At 34.1% G+C, this 12,171-nt stretch overlaps 1 protein-coding gene and 1 long non-coding RNA gene across 3 annotated transcripts in view; both read left to right on the forward strand.

Moving 5' to 3' along the window:
• The window catches only part of LOC127731062 (solute carrier family 28 member 3-like), a 170,779-nt gene that overhangs the window by 61,013 nt on the left and 97,595 nt on the right, over positions 1 to 12,171 (forward strand). The gene's annotated exons all lie outside the window — the stretch shown is intronic.
• Positions 4,614 to 7,940, forward strand: LOC127731063 (uncharacterized). The gene is made up of 2 exons (XR_007995432.1): positions 4,614 to 4,948; positions 7,234 to 7,940. It is a non-coding gene; the product is annotated as an uncharacterized LOC127731063 (long non-coding RNA).

Here is a 12,171-nt window from a genome sequence, read left to right on the forward strand (position 1 = left end):
TTGTCAATATAATGAACTTTCAAATGAACAAAATCTCCTAATTTTCAGACATGTTCAAGATTTTATTAAAATGTCTGTGTCTTTCTATGTTGGGATGTTACACTATTGTTTCAGGTAAGGGTGAATGTTTGGTACCATTAAAACGTTTAAACCCGCTGCAATTGTTTGCACCTATCCTAAGTCAGGAATCTGAGGTTCAGTAGTTGTCGTTGGTTGATGTGGTTCATAAGTGTTTCTCGTTTCTCGTTTTTTATATAGATTAGACCGTTGGTTTTCCCGTTTGAATGGTTTTACACTAGTAATTTTTGGGGCCCTTTGTAGCTTGCTGTGCGGTGTAAGCCAAGGCTCTGTGTTGAAGACCGTCCTTTGACCTATAATGGTTTACTTTTATAAATTGTGACTTGGATGGAGAGTTGTCTCATTGGCACTCATACCACATCTTCTTATATCTATCTACTAACAGATTTCTATTACCTTCATAAAATGTTATTGCTACTGGCACGGATGATAATCACCATCAAACCTAAGTCATCATTACAGAAAATATGATTTGCTTCATTTTCTTTTCCTCCTTTTCGGAAATTCCATTCTTCTTGCTCTTTTCTTCTTTCTATTTATAGTTTGTATAATATTTAATGAATTTGTTCGCTTTACATGCATGCTCATAATGTTATTATTGTATATATACTTGTATTGTAATATGGAGAAGACTTCATAAGTAGGATTTACTTGTGTCTCATCCATTTTGCTGATATATAGCAAATAAAGTATGGTTAAACTAAATCTACCTCACCTTTTTTGTTGGCATCTTTGTAAGTTTAATTTGCATGTTTTTTTGAATTTTTTAGTTAGTTGTGTTGTATGTCTGTGATGTATGTTTACACAGTTTTGGCTGCTAGATACCAATTACTGTCACATTAACCTATTATTTTTGCTTGGGTTGCTTATCCCATTTTGTCAATAAAACAGAACTATAAACAACGGTCATACAAGTGTGACGTTTAGTTAGCAAAAAATAGATTTAACCCACTATTTCGTTCAAAATATGCCTTTACCAAGTCAGGAATATGGCAGTTGTTTTCACTTATTCCGTTGATTGATAGTGTTTGATTTTGTCAGTTTTTATGGACTTCCCCTTTTTGAATTTGCCTTCGAGTTCGGTATTTTTTAGATCTGCGTATAACACCTCTCACTAACTTCTTTCCACGTTTGATTACTTTTTCTTCCATCGCGGTTTTAAACACACTTCCAAAGGAAAACGGGCTTCTGTATTTGTAGAAAATAAAATGTATGTGCCGGATATTTTGGAAGGAAAACTTTTGAATTGTATTTCAGTCTAAATAACGGTTGTCTACTTGTTAATGCCCTTGAAGAAGTTTTTATGTATCTTTTTCTAACAACACAAAACTAAAATTTATATTCAAAATTCTTTGTAGAAAATACATTTCAAATTCTGATGATAATTTCTTAATTGAAATGGAAAAGTATTAATTCAAAAAGAATAATTTATCATGAAACTTACCTTATCCTTACGGTATGACAAGTATAGGGAATCAGTGCACATTTTCCTTCCACTGATAAAAAGGTTTTGTTAGTAAACTAAGTAAGACAAACTTATTACTTCCATCTTTAAATACTAAGTATTTCCCGACATGTATTATTAGTAAATATGCTTAACTTAGTTACAAGAGAAAGAATGGTAGTAACTTCCGGACAATTCTTTGACTAATTTGGGTAATATGTTTGTGGGTGCGTCAACCCTCCCCTAACTTAGGACAGTGGTGTAACAGCACAACATAAGAGCAAACTATAAGCATCACTAGAAAAGGGTTTATTCATCAGATCGACACAAATCACAAAACAACTAATAAAAAAATAAAAGACACAAAGTATATTTTTGTGAGTATTCGCTGTTAATAAAAGCTTGTTCGAAGACAACAACTAACAAGTAAATGTTTGGTTATGTTTAGTTTGAAGGAAAACAAAACATGCAAGGATATGCTATGTTGTAATGATATCGCATGACTTCTCTACTATTCACGTAATAAAACTCAAACTCAAACATGATGATGTATTTTATTTGTAATCTGCAATTATTTGATTCTTAGAATACATTCAGAAAGAAATTTGACTAGGTTAGCTATACGTTCAGTAGTAAAAAGCTGCGTAGCCCTACGTAGCAGCTACGATATTGAACACAACCTGGTGTAACTCATTAAGAAAAAACCAACTCGAGATTAGTCTGATTAAGATAGCACCAAAAATTCATGCTTGCTAGAGAATCCATATATCATGTATATCTAAATTAAAAAAAATAATAATAAAAATATTTATATATGTCATTGCAAGCGTACGAGATTTGTAAAAAAAACTGGCAAAATGTTCAAGCAGAAATAGGAGTATTGCTATTCAATAGAATAATTTTTCAATCGACGCATTTTTTGAAAGCGAGCTAGCTATGTAGCATTTCGTTCAACATAGATAGAAATGTAGGGCATAGCGTTTTTACTAGTTGCTAGGATACTGAACGCAACCCTGATTCCGCTGCTTTAATTTCACAAAAAGGCAGCCGTACATGATGACAACTTACAGAAAGAAAAATATTTAGTTATCAATCACTCAAAAAAGAGAAATAGTCTACATAAAACAGATTCCACCGTCCTACGTCGTGCCATAAGATATTTCAAGTTTTATACGGTATGTTCATACCTTCAATGACACGAATGACTAGTAGAGATCTTGCTGTTTATCCATTAACTATAAACTTGGTAATTCTGGACCCCAAGTATATGACTGTTTTCATGTATTTCAATTTTATTTTACTCTATTACTCTAATAATTAAAGATTAATCATTGTAGTTATTTCTAAAGTGACACATCAGCATTTTCTAGTCAATATTCGGACAACTCGATAAGCTTATACTATAGAACGGAATGCTGGTTTTTTTTTGTGAAAATTTATATTTCAAGTCACATTCAAATTTTGCATGAAGCATGGAAGCATTTCTTGCTAAAAATGTGATCTTCACTAGCTTTCATTTCGTATAGGTTTAAGAAAAAAACGGTATTCAATTCTTATAGTTACAGATATCCGAAAAATAATATATATGCTATTAACATTTTGAATTTGAAAGTAAAGTGTTAAATACAACACTTCAGCAGAAATTGTGCATATATATATAAATATATTTAAGTCTAAATTGAAAACAACGTTCAAACCTATGATTGCGTTGGATAAGAACCGCAATTTTATATTCACTCCGTTACTCTTACCTGATAGGTTTACATAATTGGATATTCTTTCCGGTATTTGGTCATATCTCGCTCAAGCGCTTAGCTGATCTTTTAAAAATCATCTACATCTATATCAGTTAAGCGCTTAGAACTTCAGTCTCCTTTCCGGCGAAAATCCAGCCGGTCGTGTTTTCGCTCTGAGAAAATACAGTGAACTTATTTAGTTTATGATATAGAAGTCTTAAATAATTTGCATTATGGCAGAAGTCGATATGAACGGTTCAAATAGCGAAGACGACGTTTTGCAGGAGCGTCCCAGTTTGTCAACTGACGCGAACGAAACGACAAAGATGGCGGCTCGTACTCGTTCTTCTTCTTCGTCTAAGAAGAGCAAAAGCAGTTCTACTAAGAAAAAAGACGACCAGCTAGACGCCTTAGAACAGAAATGGGAAAGCAGGTTTACCCAATTTGATTCAAGGTTAGATAAAATATGTAATTTTATGGAAACTAGACAAAACCCTGGCACTTCGGGTGAGCAGGTACAAAATGTTTCTACTTGTAATCAACAGGATAGCGGCTCTTCGGGAGCGCGCAGACCTTTACAAGAAACACAAACTCCTGATGTAAATTTACCTACAGATAATGAGGCAGAGGAAAATTTACATGGAGATGTTATGTCTCTGGACCCAGATCGTTCAGAGAGACTTAACATTGGGTTATTCTCAGATGAAAAAGATGGGACTTCAATGAGAAGTGACAATTAAAACCATAATACGGTAGCTAGATTCAGTAAATAATTAAAGTGTCAAGAAACCGAGGAAAAAGACTCTGATATTGACAATCTCAAACAGTTTTTTGGTGACGACGCCAAAACTTAATCAGTTTCTAAGTCAGTTGGCCTTGTTTTAGACAAGAGTCAAATTGAGATTCTTTCTGGATCATGGCATTGTGAAAAACCAGAAAAGATAACTGCATATAATGAACAATACAAGTTGTGTTTTCCTATTCATGAAAGTTCTGAGAAACACTTAGATATACCTAGTCTTGACAGTTTTACATCAGACTTACTGGTTAAAAAACACGATCCAAAAGACTTTTCAGTATCTAGCAAGAAAAAGACTTTATATTCACCTTATTTGAAATCAGTAGAGGAATTGGCTTATCAAGGACAAGCTGCTGCAAAAGTGGGTATTGTTTCATCGTCTTATATTCAGCAGGCTTTATGTACGCTCTTAGAAACTTTATTAGACAAAGAGGTGAATATCGATAGGGCATCACCTTATTAGAAGAAAACTAGTAATGGAAGATACTGGGTTAAATGATATTAAAGAACTCAAAAATTCGTTAATTTCTTTACCACTTTCAAGCAGTGGAGTGTTTGGTCATAAGTTTGAAAAAACATTGAAAGATAGGATCGAAAAAGATAAACAACTTAAGGAATTGCTTCCTGAGTTAAATATTGGAAATAAACCTGGGTCTTTTCTGGGTAAAAGGAAAAACACTACTTCTAATGATTGGCAAGCAAAACGTGTGAAACCAAATGTTAATCAGAACAGTTTTAAATCATCTCCAGGTACTCAGCGTTCTTTTCAGAGAACAACGACTGTTTCAAGACCTGACAAGAGTGACAATAAGTTTGAGAAAACAGGAACTAATTTTCGTCCCTCATGGGGCAACCAGGGAAAAAACCAACAAAGAAAATGACTATTTAAAGGTAAGCAATATCATGGCTTGTCATCCGGAGATACCTGTTGGGGGACGTCTAATTTATTTTCTGAAAAAATGGGGAGAAATAACAGACGATCAATGGGTGATTTCTGTTATCAAAGAGGGTTACAAACTGGAATTCTTAGAGATTCCAAAGAACACAGGAATAAAATACACCTGTGTATCTGCAAAAGATCTAGATATTTTAGATACAGAAATAAGAGAGCTAGTACAAAAAGAAGCTGTAGAATATGTACCACTGAACGAAATAGAAAACGGTTTTTACAGCACATTTTTTCTTGTCCTCAAGAAAACAGGGGACATGAGACCAGTAATAAATTTAAAACCCCTCAACAATTATCTCAGAAAACAACATTTCAAAATGGATTCCCTTTCTACGGTTTTCAATCTGGTAAAACAATGAGATTGAGGAATGAGTCTGGACTTAAAGGACGCATATTTACACGTCCCAATTTACAAAACGCACAAGAAATATCTGAGGTTTTGTCTAAAAAACGGAAGAGCTCTTCATTTCAAGGCTCTACCTTTCGGTCCAACCTCAGCCCCAAGAATTTTTACAAAAATTGTTGCAGTAGTAGCTGCCCATTTAAGGTCAAAGAGCATAAGACTGGTAGTCTATCTAGACGACTGGTTCCTTCTGAATCAGGAAAAAAGTCAAATATTATTAGATCGAGAATTAGTACTCATTTGGATCCGGGGGTCGTTTTGCCAACTGTGGAGAGAACATCCAAATTAATAACTTCAGCCCAGACAATGATCCTTCAAAATCAAGTAATAGCCAGAGATTTTCTTCACCTTTTAGGGATAATGTCATCCTGCTTAGAAATAATTCCCAATGCCAGATTACACATGAGACCTGTTCAAATACATCTGTTAAAATTTTGGAAACCAGTTTCTCAGAATCTGGAATTCAAAGTCCCAATTACTGCACATCTAAGAAGCCATCTAAAATGGTGGTTAAATCAAACCAACATAACAAATGGGAGATCATTGAAACATTGGGAAACCCATGCCACCATGACAACGGATGCCTCGACATCAGTGGGTTGTGGAGGTCACATAAGGACTCAGATAGCACAAGGAACTTGGAACCTTTCAGAGAAAAAACTTCATATCAACTGCTTAGAAATGGAAGCAGTGATAAGAACAATAAAACACTTATTATCCCAACTGAAAGGGAAAAATGTATTAATACGTTGCGACAACTCAACAGTGGTACAATACATCAATCGTCAAGGGGGACCAAGTCAATAATTCTTTGTCTAAAAACTTGGGCACTATGGAATTTGGCAATCGACCATCAGATTCAATTGAAAGCAGCCCACATTGCGGGCAAAGCAAACATTCTAGCGGATTTATTGTCGAGAAACAAAATAAGACACATAGAATGGACACTAGAAAAATCTATAGTGCAAAAGATATTCCTAAAAGTAGGATCACCGACAATAGATCTGTTTGCATCAATCCACAACAAACAAACTCAGATTTTTTGCACGTGGTTTCCTCACAATCAAGCTTATGCTCTAGACGCACTGTCAATTCCATGGCAGAATCTGTTCGGGTATGCATATCCTCCAATATGCCTTATTCCAAAAATTCTACAACACATGTCCCAGTACAGGTGTCAAATTCTTCTAATAGCACCACATTGGCCAAGAAGACCATGGTACCCAGACCTGTTGAAATTACTAGTAGAATACCCTTTAAAAATTCCAATTCAAAGCAATCTTTTAAACCAGCCAGAATCAAGGATTTATCATCCCAATCCAGAAATATTCAATCTAACTGTATGGCCTCTATCAACAGGATCTTTAAAAAGAGAGGCTTTTCTAAAGACACTATACAATTATTATCTGCCTCATGGAGAGCAGGAACTCAAAAAGATTATTCTGGCAAATTCAAAAAATTCTGTAGCTGGTTTTATGAAAGGGAAATTGATCCCTATACTGCCTCTTTGACAGAGGTAGCAGATTTTTTGACAGGTCTGTTTACTAGTGGACTTCAATATAGAACAATAGCTGGATATAGGTCCATGTTATCTACAGTCTTACCGCCTATAGAAAAAATTCCTGTAGGCCAACATCCATACATAATAAGACTTTTAAAAGGTGTATTCAATTCAAGACCCCCTAAAATTAAACTTCTACCAGAATGGGATCTTCTGAAAGTTTTAGACATGTTACAAAAAAGTCCGTTTGAACTAATGAAAAACAGTGTTTTAAAATATGTTACTTAGAAAACTATTTTCTTATTTGCTATTACTACTTTCAGACGCTGTAGTGATCTTCAAGCATTGAGAATAGGAGATGGTAATATTAGTGTACATAGTACTGGTGTGTTTTTCATTAGAGAAGGCCTTTCAAAACAGGATCGACCTGGACATATTGGTTCAAAAATATTTGTTCCAAGTTTTAAGGACAACAAATTATAGAATCCGAAAAGGTCATTTTGTTATTATTTGAAAATGACAGATAACTTCCGTAATTGTGACAGAAGTAATAGTAAATTGTTTTTAAGTGTAAATAGCCCGCACAACCCGGTCTCTAGTCAGACAATTTCGAATTGGATTGTCCAAACTATCCAAATGGCATATAATGACAAAAATAAGTCTGTCAAAGCTCATAGTACAAGAGCTAGTGGCCCTTCATGTGCCCTATTTAAGGGTTCATCTATGAAATCCATTATGGAGGCAGCAGACTGGAGTAGAGAGTCTACTTTCACGAAATTTTATTTGAGAAACCTAGAACCGAGCGTTTTATCTTAATTGTTGAATAAGAAAAAATAAAAAAAAAAAAATATAAAATAAACATTAAAAAAATATTGTACATATATAATATATATATATTGAAATCCTCATTTCCGACGAGATGCGATGGAATTTTAGATAATGAATAAAGACTAAAAATTTGTTTGAATGATCGAACAACAGAATATTCATTTTAATATTAGTGTAAATAAAGGTTGATAGTTTACATGGAGAAGAGGAGGAGTGCTTTTATTGTTTTAAAAATGTACAGTGTATATATATAAATTGAACAAGAAATTACTACCAACCACAGAACAAAGTACTGCTTTGAATTCTGGATGTATCCAATTATGTAAACCTATCAGGTTAGTGTAACGGAGTGAATATAAAATTATATAATTTTGTTCACAAATTTGAATTCTGTGAACGGAGTTACACTTACCTGATATACTACCCACCTCCTCCCCTCAGTAATTTCTTTTGGTGAATTCAGCTGGATTTTCACCGGAGAGAACTGAAGTTCTAAGCGCTTAACTGATATAGATGTAGATGATTTTTAAAAGATCAGCTGAGCGCTTGAGCGAGATATGACCAAATACCGGAAAGAATATCCAATTATGTAAACCTATCAGGTAAGTGTAACTCCGTTCAAAAATTCAAATTTGTCAACCAAATTATATAATTTTTATACGTGTGCATGCAAAACAAATTTCTTGGTGGAGGGGGTCTAAATACAGCACAAACAACATTTTCCAAAAGACCAAAAAAGTGAAAAAGTATATTTAAACAAAACGCATTTGACTAACAGGTCGAACAACGGATGTTCTTAAACCCTGCTGACTGCCATTGGCGATTGCCAAATAAACGGATCACTAGATGTAACAAAATGGATCTTTATTATTAATTTAATACCAAACAGAAAACAATAAACTTGCGGAAAAGATTGTATACCGCAAACATGAGGTGCAAAAATTTGTACACCATATCCGGATTTCGACAATTAATGTCTCTTCAGTGATGTTGGGAATCGAAACGGTATTTGGAAGGCCATATAATTTACCTCAATTGAGGATAGACTCTTGAATTTTGAAGAGTCGAAATAGGATGAACGGATCATATAAACCCGAAAGAAAATATAATACAAGCCCAAACGAAAAAATATAAATAAGTCTAAATTGAAAACAACGTTCAAACCTATGATTGCGTTGGATAAAATCCGCAATTTTTATACATGTGCATGCAAAACAAATTTCTTGGTAGAGGGGGTAAATACAGCACAAACAACATTTTCCAAAAGAGTCAAAAAAGTGAAAAAGTATATTTAAACAAAACGCATTTGACTAACAGGTCGAACAACGGATGTTCTTAAACCCTGCTGACTTTATATATATTTATATAGTGATATGAAAGCAGCTTCATCTCCCGTTATCCAAGTCGTTAAAAAAAACAAGAGTGCACACGCTAAAATGTCTCGACTACTATACTGACCATTTATTTTATGTTGATAGTCCTAATCATAAAGTTTTACTACAAGTATCACATTAACATTTATGATCCAAGAAATGAGGTCAAGGTCAGATAAACCAAACAAGAAATACATGTACACCTTTAATACAATCATTCCATACACAGAATATAGATGACCTATTACTTATAGTATAAAAGAAACAGACCAAACCATGGAAATTCTATACTGACCAATGAACCATGAAAATGAAGTCAACGTCAGATGAACCCTACCAGACAGACATGTACACCTTAAAATCATTCCATGCATCAAATATAGTTGATCTATTGCTTGATGTATCTAAGAAAAAGGTTAACCAGGAAAACTGAACATTGACCAATCAACCATGAAAATGAGATGAAGGTCAGATGATACCTGCCAGACAGACATATACACCTTACAATAATTCCATACACCAAATATAGTTGACCTATTGCTAAAAGTTTAAGAAAAACAGACCAAAACACAAAAAACTTAAAATAAGCAATGAACCATGAAAATGAGGTCTAGGTCAAATAAAACCTGCCAGACTGACATGTACATCGTAAAATATTTCCATGCACCAAATATAGTTGACCTACTGCATACAGAATTACAAAAACAGACCAAAACACAAACACTTAACATTGAGCAATGAACAATGAAAATGAGGTCAAGGTCAAATAAAACCTACCAGACTGACATGTACATCGTAAAATAGTTCCATACACCAAACATAGTTGACCTACTGCATACAGTATTAGAAAAACAGACCAAAACACAAAAAAACTTAACATTGAGCAATGAACCGTGAAAATGAGGTCAAGGTCAAATAAAACCTGCCAGACTGACATGTACATCGTAAAATATTTCCATACACCAAATATAGTTCACCTATTGCATACAGTATTAGAAAAACAGACCAAAACACAAAAACTAAACTATGACCACTGAACCATGAAAATGAGGTCAAAGCCAGATGACACCTGACAGTTGGACATCTACACCTTACAATCATTCGATACACCAAATAAAGTAGACCTATTGCTTATAGTATCTGAGATATGGACTTGACCACCAAAACTTACCCTTTTCACTGATCCATGAAATGAGGTCGAGGTCAAGTAAAAACTGTCTGACAGGCATTAGCACCTTGCAAGGTACGCAAATACCAAATATAGTTATCCTATTACTCATAATAAGAGAGAAATCAACATTACAAAAAATGTTTACTTTTTTTTCAAGTAGTCACTGAACCATGAAAATGAGGTCAAGGACAATGGACATATAACAGACGGAAACTTCATATCATAAAGCATCTATATACAAAGTATGAAGCATCCAGTTCTTCTACCTTCTGAAATATTAAGCTTTTAAGAAGTTAGTTAACGCCGCCGCCGGATCACTATCCCTATGTCGAGCTTTCTGCGACAATAGTCGCAGGCTCGACAAAAACGAACAATCAAGCAGGTAAAGAAATTCTTCGTCAATGTTACCAAAATTGCAAAGACTGTATTCCATCTTTTTTCAATTCGATTAACCTTTTCCCCCTAGCTCTATTTGGAGTCTGTGGTTTGTGGTTCTATATTTAACCAAAAAAATACTTTCATACTGCCATGCAGATTCAAGATTTATAAATATTTTTTTTAAAAACGAGGTCAAACTGTTTGATAATCCAAAACCTCATACAATTTTGAAAAGCTGATTAAACCAAAAGGGTCAAAAGAAAAGCCCAAAAGCGAAATAATCACTGATGCAAGATCTACACACAAATTCCAGGTGAGCGATGTAACGGACCCATCACCGTTTGAATCCGGGTCCGTTCGCCCTGATTCACGTTCGTCCTAGTACCTGTTCGTCCTAATACCTGTTCGCCCAGGGTCCATTCGCCCTGATTTTTTTTTTTTATTTTTTTTTCTAGTTGCATAATGTTTATTATTTGAACAGAGTATCTTAAAGTTTATTCAAAAATTCGCCAAATATTTGTAATGATGCAACCAAATAATTATTTTCCTTTGATTTGCATAGTAGAATACTGGAATACAGTGTATTTATCTTTATTGATATTTGTTAACAATTTTAATAATTCTAATCAGTCAATTTATTCAGTATAATAATAAATGAACTTATAAATCCTTTTGATGTTTTACAATTCGTACATCTTTGTTTTTACTCATTCCAAGCTGACTAGTTTATCAAAACAAAATGTTGTTTTTATTATTAATCCATTAAAGACAATTATTACAACAATCAGTGAGAATTATTATTATGAACAATTAATGCTCCAAAACATAAACTTTTAAATATTTCCATGTGTTTTCATGAATTTCGAGAATTTATACCATTAAAATATCTGAATAAGTTTATTAAACTTTAATACCCTTAATAATAATATTTTTTAATAAAAGTAGGAAAAACGAACCCAAGTCGAACGGACTCAATGCGCGAACGAACTCCGGGCGAACGGACCTATCACCTGTAGGTTTATACGAGGAGTTTATTTCTCGTTTTATTGCGTTCCAGTTTGCTTTTTTGTATAACGGGATAACTCTTGGCTGTTGTTGAGTTGAGTTGATTGGGCTGTTGCAAATTCAGCAAACACAATATCATGATTGGATAAACCGGAGATAATTTCAACACGTTGTACTTGTGATAGGTTTTAGATGACCAGAAGGATATTGTCTTTATGGGTAGGGACATCCACAATTCATATGCACCAGAACTAATAAGTTCCTTTTTCACAGCTATTAGAACACCACCTCTTTTTATACACCCGATTCGGGACATAATACCGTTGTCCGTCCGTCCGTTAGTCCGTCCGTCCATTGGTCGTCAACATGTCAGACAATAACTCAAAAACGCTTTAACCAATTTGCATGAAACTTTGGTGAATTGTTTATATCTATTGACGTGAGCTCCCTTTCGATTTTTATAGATTTTAGATTTTATGTTTCCGAGTTATGAGGTTTTATTCATT

This window comes from Mytilus californianus, unplaced genomic scaffold (genome assembly GCF_021869535.1).
Source record: "Mytilus californianus isolate M0D057914Y unplaced genomic scaffold, xbMytCali1.0.p SCAF_2, whole genome shotgun sequence".
NCBI classification, from domain to species: Eukaryota; Metazoa; Mollusca; class Bivalvia; order Mytilida; family Mytilidae; genus Mytilus; species Mytilus californianus.